Genomic DNA, 12,835 nt, shown 5'->3' on the forward strand with positions numbered 1-12,835 from the left:
GGGGGTGAGGAATTACGCACACATTTCACTCAGCAATGACTGCTCGTCATCTCCTTGTGCAGCAGTGTAATAATCACTGGGGAGGAGGGAGGTACTAATCACATTTGCACCATTCCTGCAGTTCACAGCTTTTATTTTCCATGCTTCCATCTGCCCAGGTTGAAGCACTGGGGGTTTTTCTTTGCTTTGGGGACAGAACCAATTTCTCCCTTACGTGCTTCACAACTGAATGGAAACAATGACTGTGCTTGGAGTGCCAGCACTCCACAACCATCCCTGGTTTGTTGGCATTAGGTGCACCAGCTGAGAACCTGGGAGGAATCTGTGCTGCTCAGGAATTTGTCACAGCCCTGCTGCCCACAGGTGTCTTACAGGAGGGCTTTCAGATGGAGAACTGCTCTGTTGTCCACTGCAGCAATGTACCTGGTGATCCTCTAACGGACAGCTGAGAACACCTGGCACAAAAGCACAAAGGGACACAGCTGGATGCACCCAGCTGTAGCTCCCTACTCATCCACCAAGGCTGCTGGGATAGAGAAATCAAAGAACAGCAATGATGAGGCTCAGCATCACTGCCTCCCTCTTTGTTAGAGGGCAAACACCCCTGTGAGCCTTCCAGCTGTGGCCACTGCTCAGCAAAAGCTGTAAGGCTCATGGCAGCTGCAGCACAGAGCATCCTCATCTCCCATCCCCTTGCTGTCTATTCATGCTTCCCCACTTCAGACACAGAGGAGTCATGCTGTGAAACACAGCAGGCAACCTGGAGAAAACACCATCAATTAACCATAGAAACAGATTTACACATTGGTCAGTTCGTTCTTTGCTTCACCAAAGCACAGCATATATCATCCCCACTGCAAGGAGGAAGGGGGAAAAGCTGTTGCATTGTTAAAGGTGTTCCTCAAGCTCCCCAGAAAGTGGGGTTAGATGGGTGCTGGCAGGTTGGCCTCCTGCCCCATTGCCCTTGGTTAAAGCCAGCAGTGTTTTCATGTGCGCCGGTGTCTCCTGGTTCAGTTCCATTTGGTCCCACACTGATGGATAGTTTTGAAGCTTGGGAAATAAGCACAGAGACAAAACACTAAAATCCTGTGATAAAGCTCAGCTTGCTTTGCCATAGTCCAGCTGCCTCATGTCACTGCCATTTCACAGTTGTTTTATTTTTTTTCTGCTTCTTTTAGCCTCCATTTACTGCAACATGACATCAAAAGAGCTTCTTACAAAGCAGAGTTGTCACCTTGGCTGTGTCAAAACACCCAACCTTTTCTTCATGTCCCTCCCCCATTTTTTCCCCTTTTCCTTTACATGTGCTCCCTCTGCCCAGTTGGGAAAGTCTCCCATGAATCCAGGCTGTTCCAAGGAAATGCTTCCACTTCAATATAATCCAAAAGGCAAATGGCTCTAAGTCACCCTGCCATGATTTGCTTTGTGTGGGTCTCCTGCAAGCTATTTCCTTCTGAAATCTCAAGTTGAATGCAGGAGAATCTCCTGCACTTTTTGAATAATTTCAGCTGGGCCATGAATTGCCAAAGCCCTCCAGCAGAACAGCCTCCAGTTTTGTGCTATTAATGCACCTTATAAAACTTGTCAAATCTCAGCCAGCCTTTGCTCTGGGTCTGCTCTGGGGACTCTGATTCGTGACTGGGGAAATGCAAAGGCAGAGAAGGAGTGAGGAGAGCATCTCCCAAAGGGCAGACAGTGACTGCTAATTCAGGGAGTCCATACAGCTGGGATTGCACATTGCTGCTTTGCCTGCAAACCACCAGAAACCAACTGAGATGCTCTGAGCATGCACAGCCCTTTGCACACATCAGGTCCTGAGCTGACCAGTTTTACAGGAGACACAGTCAAGGTGCTGCTGGAGCTCCTGCAATGCCTGTACCACCGGTGGCTCATGGCACAGAGGGTGTGATTTCCTGTCTCTGTGGTCCTGATGCTGAGCATCGCCCTCCTGCTTGCTCCACAGGATGCATCCTTCCGCTGGGTGCTGGATGCTGAAAAACCAAAATAACTCCCTGTTTTCTCCAGCCAGTGCTGAGCTGTTTGGGAAGGCGTCTGTAGCACCACAGCAGATGGCCAAGCAAGCAAACACTGTTTTTTATGTCACCTCCGTGTTTCCTCCTCTGCTGTCTCCTGTGCTGGAGGTGGTGTTTGGGGCTGGTGGGAGCTGCTGGCTCACGGCTGGCACCAGCACTGAGAACGCAGCTTTGTGACCTCCAGCAAGGCATCCTCCTGCAGGAATCTGTGCCAAAGACAGAGCTTGGATAGGACTGGAGCTTGGGGTAGTTGCTTTCACAGGTCCCACTGTCTTCCTGCTGGCCCAGGCTGTTGGGTTTTGCCTTGAAAAGCCATGGGAAGTGGGCCAGGGTCTCCCTCTGCCAGCTGGTGCCTTCTCCTGGCTCTCCTTCTCATAAACCTGTCACTAACTGCACATAGAGGGCTCCAGACTGGCCAAGGCTTTGAAAAAAGTCAACTCCTGATGCTCCTTGATCTTCCACTGTCTTTGTGCTGTCACTTTGCATCTCCAGGCAGAGGAGCTCTGAGCTCCCCTCTTGGGACTCAAATGTTGTCAGTATCCAAGAAAGAGTGAGCTGGGGAGAGATGGAGCCCCACATCTCTCCACGTACCATGGAAATGCAGCACATTTGTGAGAGAGAAGGGGAATGCTGAGGAGTTGGTGACACTCTGTGCTCACTGTACCTTGGAGTGGTCCAACACAGGGACACATGGATGTATCCTCTGTCCTATGCAGTGACTGCAGCTTCGTGCCACCATCTCTGCTCCCATGGCAGGAGGACACAGCCGGGACGCCAGCTCCTTTTGCAGCCCTCCTGGTGCAGGAGGAGTGACTGACATCTCCATTTGGCCCAGTGCCCATCTGCCTCCTGCTCCTGCCTTGTTGAGCTTGGCACTTCTCCCCCTTCTCCCTCTGTTTTTCTACTTGGAGATCTCACACTCCTATGCTTTGGCAGCAAAGAGGCAGACAAGAAGGTGTCGATGGATGCACAGACCCAGAACAGCTCAGCCATAGGCTGGAAGAAGAGTCTCCCTATTCAAGGGCCTGGGAGGGGGAGCTTGCCTCCAAGCCTGCATCTCATGATGTGATGGTTCAGGAAAATAAAGCAAAAAGAGATGGGTGGTGGGCAGACACAGGGTAGGGCAGAATGTGGGTGTGATGCCAGGTAAATTCTGTAGTGGAGAAGCAGAAGGTAGGGAGAGGCAGGGAGGAGGTGGAGAGGTCTGCACTCACACACCCAGAGCACTGCCATGGAAATAACTTGCTATTTGTGGTGCCAGCATCCTTTCTGCTCCCACACCAAGACAAGCTGGGTATCTGCCCACCCCCAGCTGCCTCTGTGCCACCAAGGTGTGTCACATCAAGAGTCCCCCTGCCCCATTGCTCGCATACTTCAGGAAGCAGCACTGCAGCTGCTAAGCCTCGTTCCCTTTGAGGTGATCCTTTTTGGGTCTCATCCCCTGCTCTGCCCCACAGCTGGGACAGACAGACAGACTGACACCACCTGCCTCTTCTCTGAGCTATTTTGGGATAATGTTTCCATGAATAGCTTCCCCCATCTGCCAAAACCCAGCTAAAATCTGAGCACTCCCCCCCAGCCCTCTGTTTTTTAGTTTAGTTGTTGTTTTTTCTTTTTTTTTTAAATCAAAATTTTCTTGCATAAAGATAAACCAGGCTGTGCATTAAACACTGGCCCACGCATTCTGGGAAACAAAGAGTATGATGGAACTGTGATTCAAACTTGTTAGCTGGTGCACATTGGGACATGGCAGCTTGCAAAAGGATTTTCTGAGTCTGTAACACATGATTGTGTGATAAAGCATTACAGCCAGCAAATGTGCAAGTCCCAGCCCCAGAGATGTCACAATGACCAAGAGCCAAAAAGGTCCCTTCCAACCCAAACCATTCCATGATTCTACGATGCTTCCAAGTACAATGGAGAAGTCTGGTTAAGGACTGGGAGATCAAAGCAACACCAAAGGTCCCAGCAGCCAGCTTCAGTGCTGCTCAGGCTGCTCCTTCCTGTAGTAGCTTTGCAAGCATCTGCAAATGAAAGGAATAATAAGAGTGAGGAAACAAATCAGACCCAGGCACTGGCATGGGTGCTGTGTCCCAACCCCCGGCAGCTCAGCCCAGAAGGGACAGCCAGCACATCCCAGTGGGATCCATTTCCCATCACCTCCGCCTGCTCTATTCTAGGAGCCTGTCTGAATTCATCCCCTGAGGCGTCACACTGCTCAGCTCCTGGCCCTTCCCACGCAGAGCTCAGCCAGCAGTTTGCTTCCTTGCCATGAATAAGCACTGCTCCCCTGCCTGCCCCTCTGCACCTGGGGGTCCACAGGCAGCCCTGCTCTGAAGGATCAGCAGAGGTTACCTCCATCCCCCAGGGAGGATGAGGAAGGAAGGATCCCAGTGTAGCACCAAGTTTGCATGGCGAACCATTAACAGCATCTGGGAGCAGGGCGATACGAACATCATTAATGTCATGCTGGCTTTTCCTTCCACTGAGGGAAGGAAAAATGCTACACTGTTGTCTTCACCCTTTGGGTTCTGCTTCCAGCCAGGGTGAGAAGGGGTGAATGCTCCTGGTGGGAACACCGATGGGTTCAGCAGCCATGACTGAACTGGTGATCTGATCTCAGGCAGATCCCAGCCCTGCTCTGGGAATCACCCTGGTGCAAAGCCATACCCAGACGCTGGTTGTGAGTAGCATGGGTTGTCTGTGGCTCTTTGGAGCAGAATCTCAACTCCTTTCTGGCTCCTCGATGCTAAGAGAGCCAACAGAGCCCTGATGCCCTTTGTCCTATGGGATGTGACCCAATCCCTCCTGCAGTGGAAAAACTGTTTCCTGAAAGTTCTCTGTCAGCAGAACACCACAGGGGTGGTAGAGTGGGCGAACCTCTGCTCTCCTGTGACATCTCAAAGGTAACAGAGCCCATAAGCAGGTTCAGATTGCCTCCTGCTTTCAGGATTCAGGCCAGGGCTCCATTGCAAGGGAGACTTAATGATAGAGAACAGAGGTTTTCAAGGAAATGAATCCCTCACTTCTGGGGGACTGATAACATGAGATGGGAAGACCCAGAGAAAAGGGAAGAGAGAAGTGGCCACTTGGGGTGCACACACATGAAGAACTCAGCAAGCCCAGAGGCAATGAGACATTAGCATCACCAGGACAGACTCAAGTGGTGAGATATGGAACTTTCTGTCCCATTTCAAAAAGCTACACACAGATTCCTACAAGCCCCATGCTCAAGCCTCAGGTGGAATTATCCAAACCTCCTCTAAGGGCTTCATTTGTGAAACACTGAGCATTTCAGCTGCTTGTAATGACCTGCTCGGTGTCAGCAGGGCACACCGTGACCTGCATCCCCATACATCTCTTTTGATGCCATTTAATCCCTGTCATTTGAGCACTGGGCACTGCTTTTCACAAGCAGATATCTGCATAGCCTAGAACAACAGTTTCTTCTGATAGCTTCCCATTTCCCAGATCATTTCCAGACTCATACAATCTCACTGAGTAATTCTCTGGATTTTCCTTCCAGGAATGTCCAGTTTCCTTTTGGATTCATGTAAACTTCTGCCACCCTCACATCCTGCAACAAATCCTTCCACAAGTCAGCTCCCTTTGTATAGAAGATGTCCCCATGCACACACCCCTCCTCTTGTCTCCCAGCTTTGGCTCTGATGGCTGTGCCACCACTGCAATGTAAGCAGAACAAACCATGTTCTGGTGGATGGTCTGGCCCAGGATTTTTGGCAGGTGCTCCTCGAGGCAGCTGTAATCACCCATTTAAATCTCATTTATTTTTACTTCAGAAAGCTCTCCAACGGCACAAAATATTTCTTTCCTGCATCTCATTGGAATGGTGTGCATATTGCCATGGCAACCATGCCAGAGATTTTTGTGGTCCCAGACCCATTTTATTGGTTATTAGGTATCTGTGCAATAAAAATATATATATATAGCTCTGCTCTCCCATCTGTCTGCTCCATCTGCTTATTTCCAAGTGAAATACAACCAGTTGGCTCAGCCACAGCATTCTCCCCTCCCTCGTGGGAGTGGGTGAAGGAAACAGACGCATCTGCAAGCGGTCAGGTGATGGGATGGAGGAGGAACAAAGAACCTCACGGTGGACATAGACCTGACCATTGCACATCTGCAAGGCCAAACCAATCCTTTCTCACAGTCCAAGACTCTGCTCGTGGTAACCAGACTTCCTGTTGCCTGTGATCAACCAGGTGTGAAGGAGCCCAAGTGGAGCATGGCCAGCATGAGGTTGGTTTGGTTCTGGTGGAGCTGCAGCCCAGCCCTAGCCGGCTGTTTGCCTGCTGTGGAGTCACAGGGGAAGTAAAGTCAAATATAACATCATTGAGGTCACAGGGGAAGTGAAGTCAAACATAACAGCATTGGGAAGCACAGAAAGCTCATCCCAGCATCAGGACGCACAGCCAAGCTGCATCCATCAAGCCTTTTTGCCTCTACTAAAAGGAGAGAAACCTCACTTCATTCCAATACGCTTTGCTCAAGGGAATGGGAAAATATCCAGAACAAGACCTCTGTGCTGAACTGGCCAATGTCTGCCCTATGGTCACCTGCCTTGGGCTGGGGCTCACACCAAAAGCTGTTGGATGAGTCCCACAGATTCCCAGCAGCGTCTGTCTTTCCTGCCCACCCCCACAGCCCCAGTGGGAGGGAGGACACATTCCCAGCCTCCAGCTCCCTTACATTGTTTAAGCTGTCGGTGGTAATTATAGTGCTGTGTTTCAGCTTGATGCCTCCCAGGGGTCCAAACCACACTGAGAGGCTATAACAGTTCCTAAAGGAGTACTTTGGGAACCTCTGCTAGAGCTGAGTGTGTCTCCAGCAGCCAGGGCTGAGCCCCCCACTGCTCCAGCTGCTTTCCTTCTGCTGGAAGACCCTCATCTGTGCTCCCTTCCCCTACAGAATGCACCTTTCTGCTCATCAGATGGGAGCCACAGCTTTCCTGCATGGAGTGGCAAATTGGCTTTCAGGTTCTCAGTGCCACCATTTCCTCACCTGCCTCCAAGCTCTAAATCTCTCCACTTGGAAGGAAGAGGAAAGGGCAGGGAGGATGCACAGCTGCATCCTGCTCAGGTGACACTCAGTGTCCTCTCCCACAGCTGCATCCTTCTCTGTCTGTCCTGAAGAGCAAGGCAGGGTGACCCTGTCCACTGCTTGAGCTCCCTAATTCTTACTGGCTGTAAGAAAGCTGCTGCCCTTCTCCCAGTACAAATCAACACTTGTGGTCACAGAACCTTGACCACAGAACCTGGAGAACGCAGTACAGCCCTCTCAGCACAGAAGATGTTGCTAAGCAAGCGGTCAAGCCAATGCAAAATGAGCAAATAAGCAGCTGGTTGCCTAGTTTGTAGCAGCATCCTCCAGTCAGGTTGTCCCTCAGGACAAGAAATGATGGTCTAGCATCCTTCTGTCCATAGCAACTGCTCTAGACATTGGATCCATTTGCTGGATCCATTGCTGTTTCCATTTGCTGGTGGCAAGAGAATGGGGGAAAAATACAAAAGAAGAAAAATAAAGATGAATTAGATTGCATTGAGCTTAGCTATAGAAGTCTGGTAGTTAAGAACAGCCTTTAGACCAGGAGATATGGAGCTGCTGCTGCTCAGCTCCTATATGCTTTGCACAATTTACATAATAAGCCCACAGCAATTATAATTTCATCTTGAATAGGTATTATTTTAATTGCAACTGCCTTTGCAGCACTAATTGGAGAAGTCACAAAGGACCAGCCAAGCAGGAAGGCTGCTGATGGCTTTGACCTGTTCACACACCCTGCAGACCCCCATGCTTGCCAGCCACGCTTTGTGCAACGCAAAGCAAAACCGCACGGTGCCAAAACAATCAGTCCTTAAGCAAGCATGCAAAGAAACCAAACCTTTTCGTGCCCAGGACAACTGCAGCCCTCAGAAAATCTGTTTCAAGCCATAATCCCACTGCCTGACCCTGCAGGTGGGCATCACAACCTTGGGTGGGTGCTGTACCACTGCCCTTCCCCAGAGCTGGGCTCTGTACCCCACAGCTGTTTCTTCTCCCACCAAAAGAGGGTCTGGGAGTAACAGACGGCTGTTTACTTTCTAACAAAAGCGACCATATCACTTTGAGTGCCTTAATTCCCATCGTTTGAGAGCTTCATGTCCAGCCTACAGCCTTTGGGCTGCAAATTATGCTGATTTGCTCACTTGCTTTTCTGTGGGCACGGACAGCCATTTCTCACCACCATTCCAGACACCAGCAGCCTGCTCCCACCCTTCTCTCCATACACTCCAACTCTGTTCTCCTAAAGCTGTTCAGGCCTTCCACGTGTCCCTACCTGCTGTCATATGCCCTCTCTAATTTATTATCCTCTAAATCATGATGCTCCAAAGTGGACACACATCAGCCAGCAGTGAGCAAGGCACTCTAATTATCTCCTGCATCTTGGCTATGAGAGTAAGGATGTCTGTTTGGAGGAGAAGGAACAGACCAAGTTGACAGTGGTCTTATTTTGGGCTTGAAATAAATGCTACTTAGAATTACACAGGAGTGCTTTTAATTAATTGCCTTACACTGACAGCGTCTGGCAAGACGTCCCTTTGCCCATCAGCACTCAGACAATTAGTTTGCTCTGTGCTCCACCTGAGTTGGTAGAGTGGCTCTATATTTATCCAGCTCCTGGCTCAGCTCAAAGTGAATCACTTCCATGAGCGACCATCTGCAGAGAGAAAGCTTTACACTTCATTTCCACAAAGACTGCATCCCCCCAGCTCAGGGACTGCTGTCAGGGGACTCTGACCTCTAAGGAGGACTCACTGTGGCTCCTGCCTAAAGTTGCCAGTGTTGCTCAATATAGGGAATCTGGGGGCTTCTCTCTATATTGATGCTCCAGCTTGCTAAGCTTTCATGCTTTGGGATGGGGCACGTTGCATGAAGTATAGGAAACCTCTCTCCTCACTTGAGTTGTGATTAAGCCCATTTTGCACCATATTAGCGGCAGAAATAGCATGATTACCCAATTACATCTTTGCCTGTAGGCTGCTTGCCACATGTGCAGTGAACAGCTGGATCCAGGATACACCAGGATTCACAAGACTGATGCCAAGGCATCTATCCATCCATCAGAGCAGGCAGCTCTAACAAGAAAATCCCAGCTTCCCAAAGCAGGGCTGGCTGAAGGCTGAGATTACACCTGCAGGGAGAGGAATGGTGTTTAGAACGGACTTGCACTTACCTTGAGAGAGGAAGAACAAATACTAGGGGCTGTCACAAGCAGCAGTTATTTGCTTAGAATTTTGTTCTACAGAAAAGCCTCTAGCATCAAGGGGTGATAAGATATGCTTGGGGACTGGCTTTATTGATCCATCCCCATTGGAATTATGGAAATACAAGTCCAGAATTTGGCAATGTAACAGTCAAATAAATCTGCATGTCTTATTTTACAGCATGCCAACAGCAAAATAAACAGTACAAGCCTGATAATAGCACTGTTCAATTCAGCAGTGTGCTGTCATCTTAAGTGTGTGGGCAGACACACAAAACAAATACACAGAGAGAATAAAATAAACCAGCTTTAAACACAGCGACCAGAGAAGTGCTAGCAGTACTTAAGCAGGTAAAAGCTTGAAGACTTGTGGCTTAACCATGTGTGTTTTAAGCCTGGAGTGGAGAATAATGCATAATCCTATAATTGAATTGAGATGGACCTAACACTGCAAGCCACGAGTTAATGCTGTGATGCATGATTGGAAGCAATATGTGATAACAGCAGGAGTCTGGGTCTGCAGAATCAGAATATAATTTTAATTGACTGCTGGCTTAAGATGGATTAAGCTAAAGCAAGTTTGTGGTTATCAAGAAAATAAGGAGCCAGTGGATCTCAAGTACAGATGAGATCACAAAGTTAAACCAGAACAGCATGATTCCAACTTATTTAATGTCTTAAGAAACTGTAACTTAAGATTATTAGTTAATAAACTTGAGAGAAGAAGAGTGAAAATGCAGTTAGCTACGACCTTAATGTAATCAGAGATACCTGCAGGGAATAGACACTGCTGTGGATAAGTGACATGTGAGAAACATTGAGACACAGGTGTCCAAAACAATGAATGAACAGGCTGGAACAACAGGTCTTGAGCAGCTGAAGGGAGAAGAGCCTGGAGAGAGGAGCAAGGAGAAAAGGGGAGGTGGAAGTGGATGAGGAATGGGAGGGTGTGATGGAAGATACCTGGAGAAGGATGAAGCACGGGGAGAAGGGATAGTGTCACATCTTACAGCACAGCTCTTCCACCACAGGAGCTGGGAAGGGCTCCTACTTTGCCCAGAGGTGGATGAGTAGAGCACAGCCCACTGGGAGCTGTGTGCAGGGTCAGCAAAAATCCCTTCTCAAGTGCAAGAGAGCAGCCAGCTCCTCACCTGTGCCTTCAGACACTGCTCTCCCCTCCCACCCACCTTCACTTCTCCAAGCAGCACCATATGCTAATCAAAAGCCAGAGCTTCGTTTTTCTGCCTTTAAACACATCTCATCCCAGGGTGTGGAGGCCGTGAGCTGTCTGGGGGGTTCTCATGTTGTTCAGCAGGATTGGTTCCTCTAGCATGAATGATTGCCTCAGAGCTGCCCCGTTACTGGAGCTGCCGTAACAGCATCTCCAAGACATCCAGGAGAATGATCTAATGGGACATCACAGCAGTGGTCCTGCTGGCACTGACCGAAGAAGGGAGCTGGGCTTCAAAGGATGCCACTGAGGAAATATCCCCATTTCATTAAAATCCACCAGCCCCTAAGTCTGCAGAGCTCAGGGCTGGGAGAGCAGCCTTGCCCAGAGGGCTCATGGCAGGGATCAGTGCTGCACTGTGGAGCTTCCACATCGTCCTCATGGGGACACCATGGTCCCTTGGTCCTCTCAGGTCCCAATGAGGGCTCCATCCTAGCAGAGGGTGCTCTGGTGCAGAAGAACTTCAGCAATCACTGCCAGCAACCAGAGGTTGTCATGGATACCAATATGCAACCAAGGGCCTGATCCTGCTCTGCTCATCCCTGCCCCTCCAGTTGGGTGAGATCAACAAAAAGTGAAAGCAACAGGCAGGCTGAAGCTTTGCCTTTGGGGCTGTGACTTCCAGAAGCTGTTACCAACACAGGAAGGCTTCACCACGCTCTCATTTCCAGGGAGAAACATCTCCCCAGACATAAAGCTGAGGCATGCAGATGATACGGATTTCCCATTTGAAATCACTGTTTCTATTTATCTTAAACCTTTTCTGCTTTTTCTTCTGGCCAACGTTTCCTGTTTGGTGTTTTACTTGAACTTCAGGATTGCCAGAAAATAAGTTATTGACCAGAATATTTTCCTTTAAAAATCAGTAATTGAAGATGGACTTTGAGAGATGAAACTTCAATTCCCAACTTACTTCTGAAAAGCTTTCCTTACATGCACTGAATCACCCTCATTTAACTTAAGACCTTTTAGGATACAGCATAGCTGAGATCTACCACAAATAGGGATATTTTCAAGATACTGCTTGCAAACATAACATAATTAGTTATAACAATCTGGTCAAATAGCAGTGTGGGCTGATGATTACAAATGATTACACTGCTGCCATTTACTGCCTTACCACCCCACACCAACAATCCCTTTGGTTTTCCAGAAACCCAATGACCTCTCTCTTAACTCCCAGCCCAGGGAAGCAGCTAAACACATGCTGACACAAACATCCTCAGGTGTTTGAGAATACCATGTGTGCTAACACGCTTCTGTCCTAAATGTAGTGCAGAAGCAGCACGGTTCCCATGGAGAAGCAGTCCTAAGAAGTTAGTTGGACATGAGACTGAAACACTGCAGAAATCCATCAGGAGGGGCTTTTGACCAACTCCAGGACAGTGCATGTGGGCCAGATCATACATGTGTGCTTGCAGCTGAGCCCAAACTCCCTCCATGGGGAACTCTTTGAGCCTTGCTGGAGGAGCCAGACCTTGGCACAGGAATTTTTTCTCCCATGCTCCTTGCCCTTGATAGCAGGGTCAGCTCACCTCTAGAAGCAGCTCCCCCCGCCTTTAGACAACCGTGACTCCCACCCTCAGCCCTCAACACAGACCTGCTAATTATGCTCATCTCAAGATCGGTCAGAAGGAATTTGTTCCCTCCAAGCTGGGCTGTAGAGCTATGTTGGGCAGCAGCAGCTGCTGCCTCCTCATCCCTGACCCTACCAAGGCAGCAGCCTCCTTTCATGTTGCTGGATGTCTCTGACATGTACATAGCAGTGAGTGGGCATTAGTGTTGCCTCATTAACTTGATTGTGTTTTGGACTGCAGCCCTGCGGGTTCATTCAAAACAGGGCTGCAAATTCTTTTAGGGTTTTGCAGAGAGAAGAAGCTGAGAGTGACTGTGGTAGCTGAACGTGTCCGTACTTTTAAGAACTTCAGTGGTCTCCAGATCCTTTGACTCAGACAGCCACACACAGCCTTTCCCAGCACCTCCAGCCTGGCAGAGCAGCCTGTTCCCATCACCTCCTCCAGCTTTACTCCATGTTGCTGCTCTCCCTGCCTCACAACCCAGTATTCCCATCATTGTTTTTTCCCTACCTTCAGCGTGCTGACACCCAAGCTGCATTCAGTCTCATAGAGCATCCTAAGAGCTGGAAAAGGACCGAAGGAGAATATTACTGAGCTTTATAGCTGACCAGCAGCCCTCCTGCCTGCACCTCGCAGCTGAACACTGGCAGCCTCAGCCCCACAGACATCACACACACCTGAGCCCTACTCTGCCACTTCCCCGCTGCGCTCTTCTCCCCATTCTCATCTC

The sequence above is a fragment of the Lagopus leucura genome, unplaced genomic scaffold (genome assembly GCF_019238085.1).
Source record: "Lagopus leucura isolate 7727_CA_CO unplaced genomic scaffold, USGS_WTPT01 Super-Scaffold_100059, whole genome shotgun sequence".
NCBI lineage: Eukaryota > Metazoa > Chordata > Aves > Galliformes > Phasianidae > Lagopus > Lagopus leucura.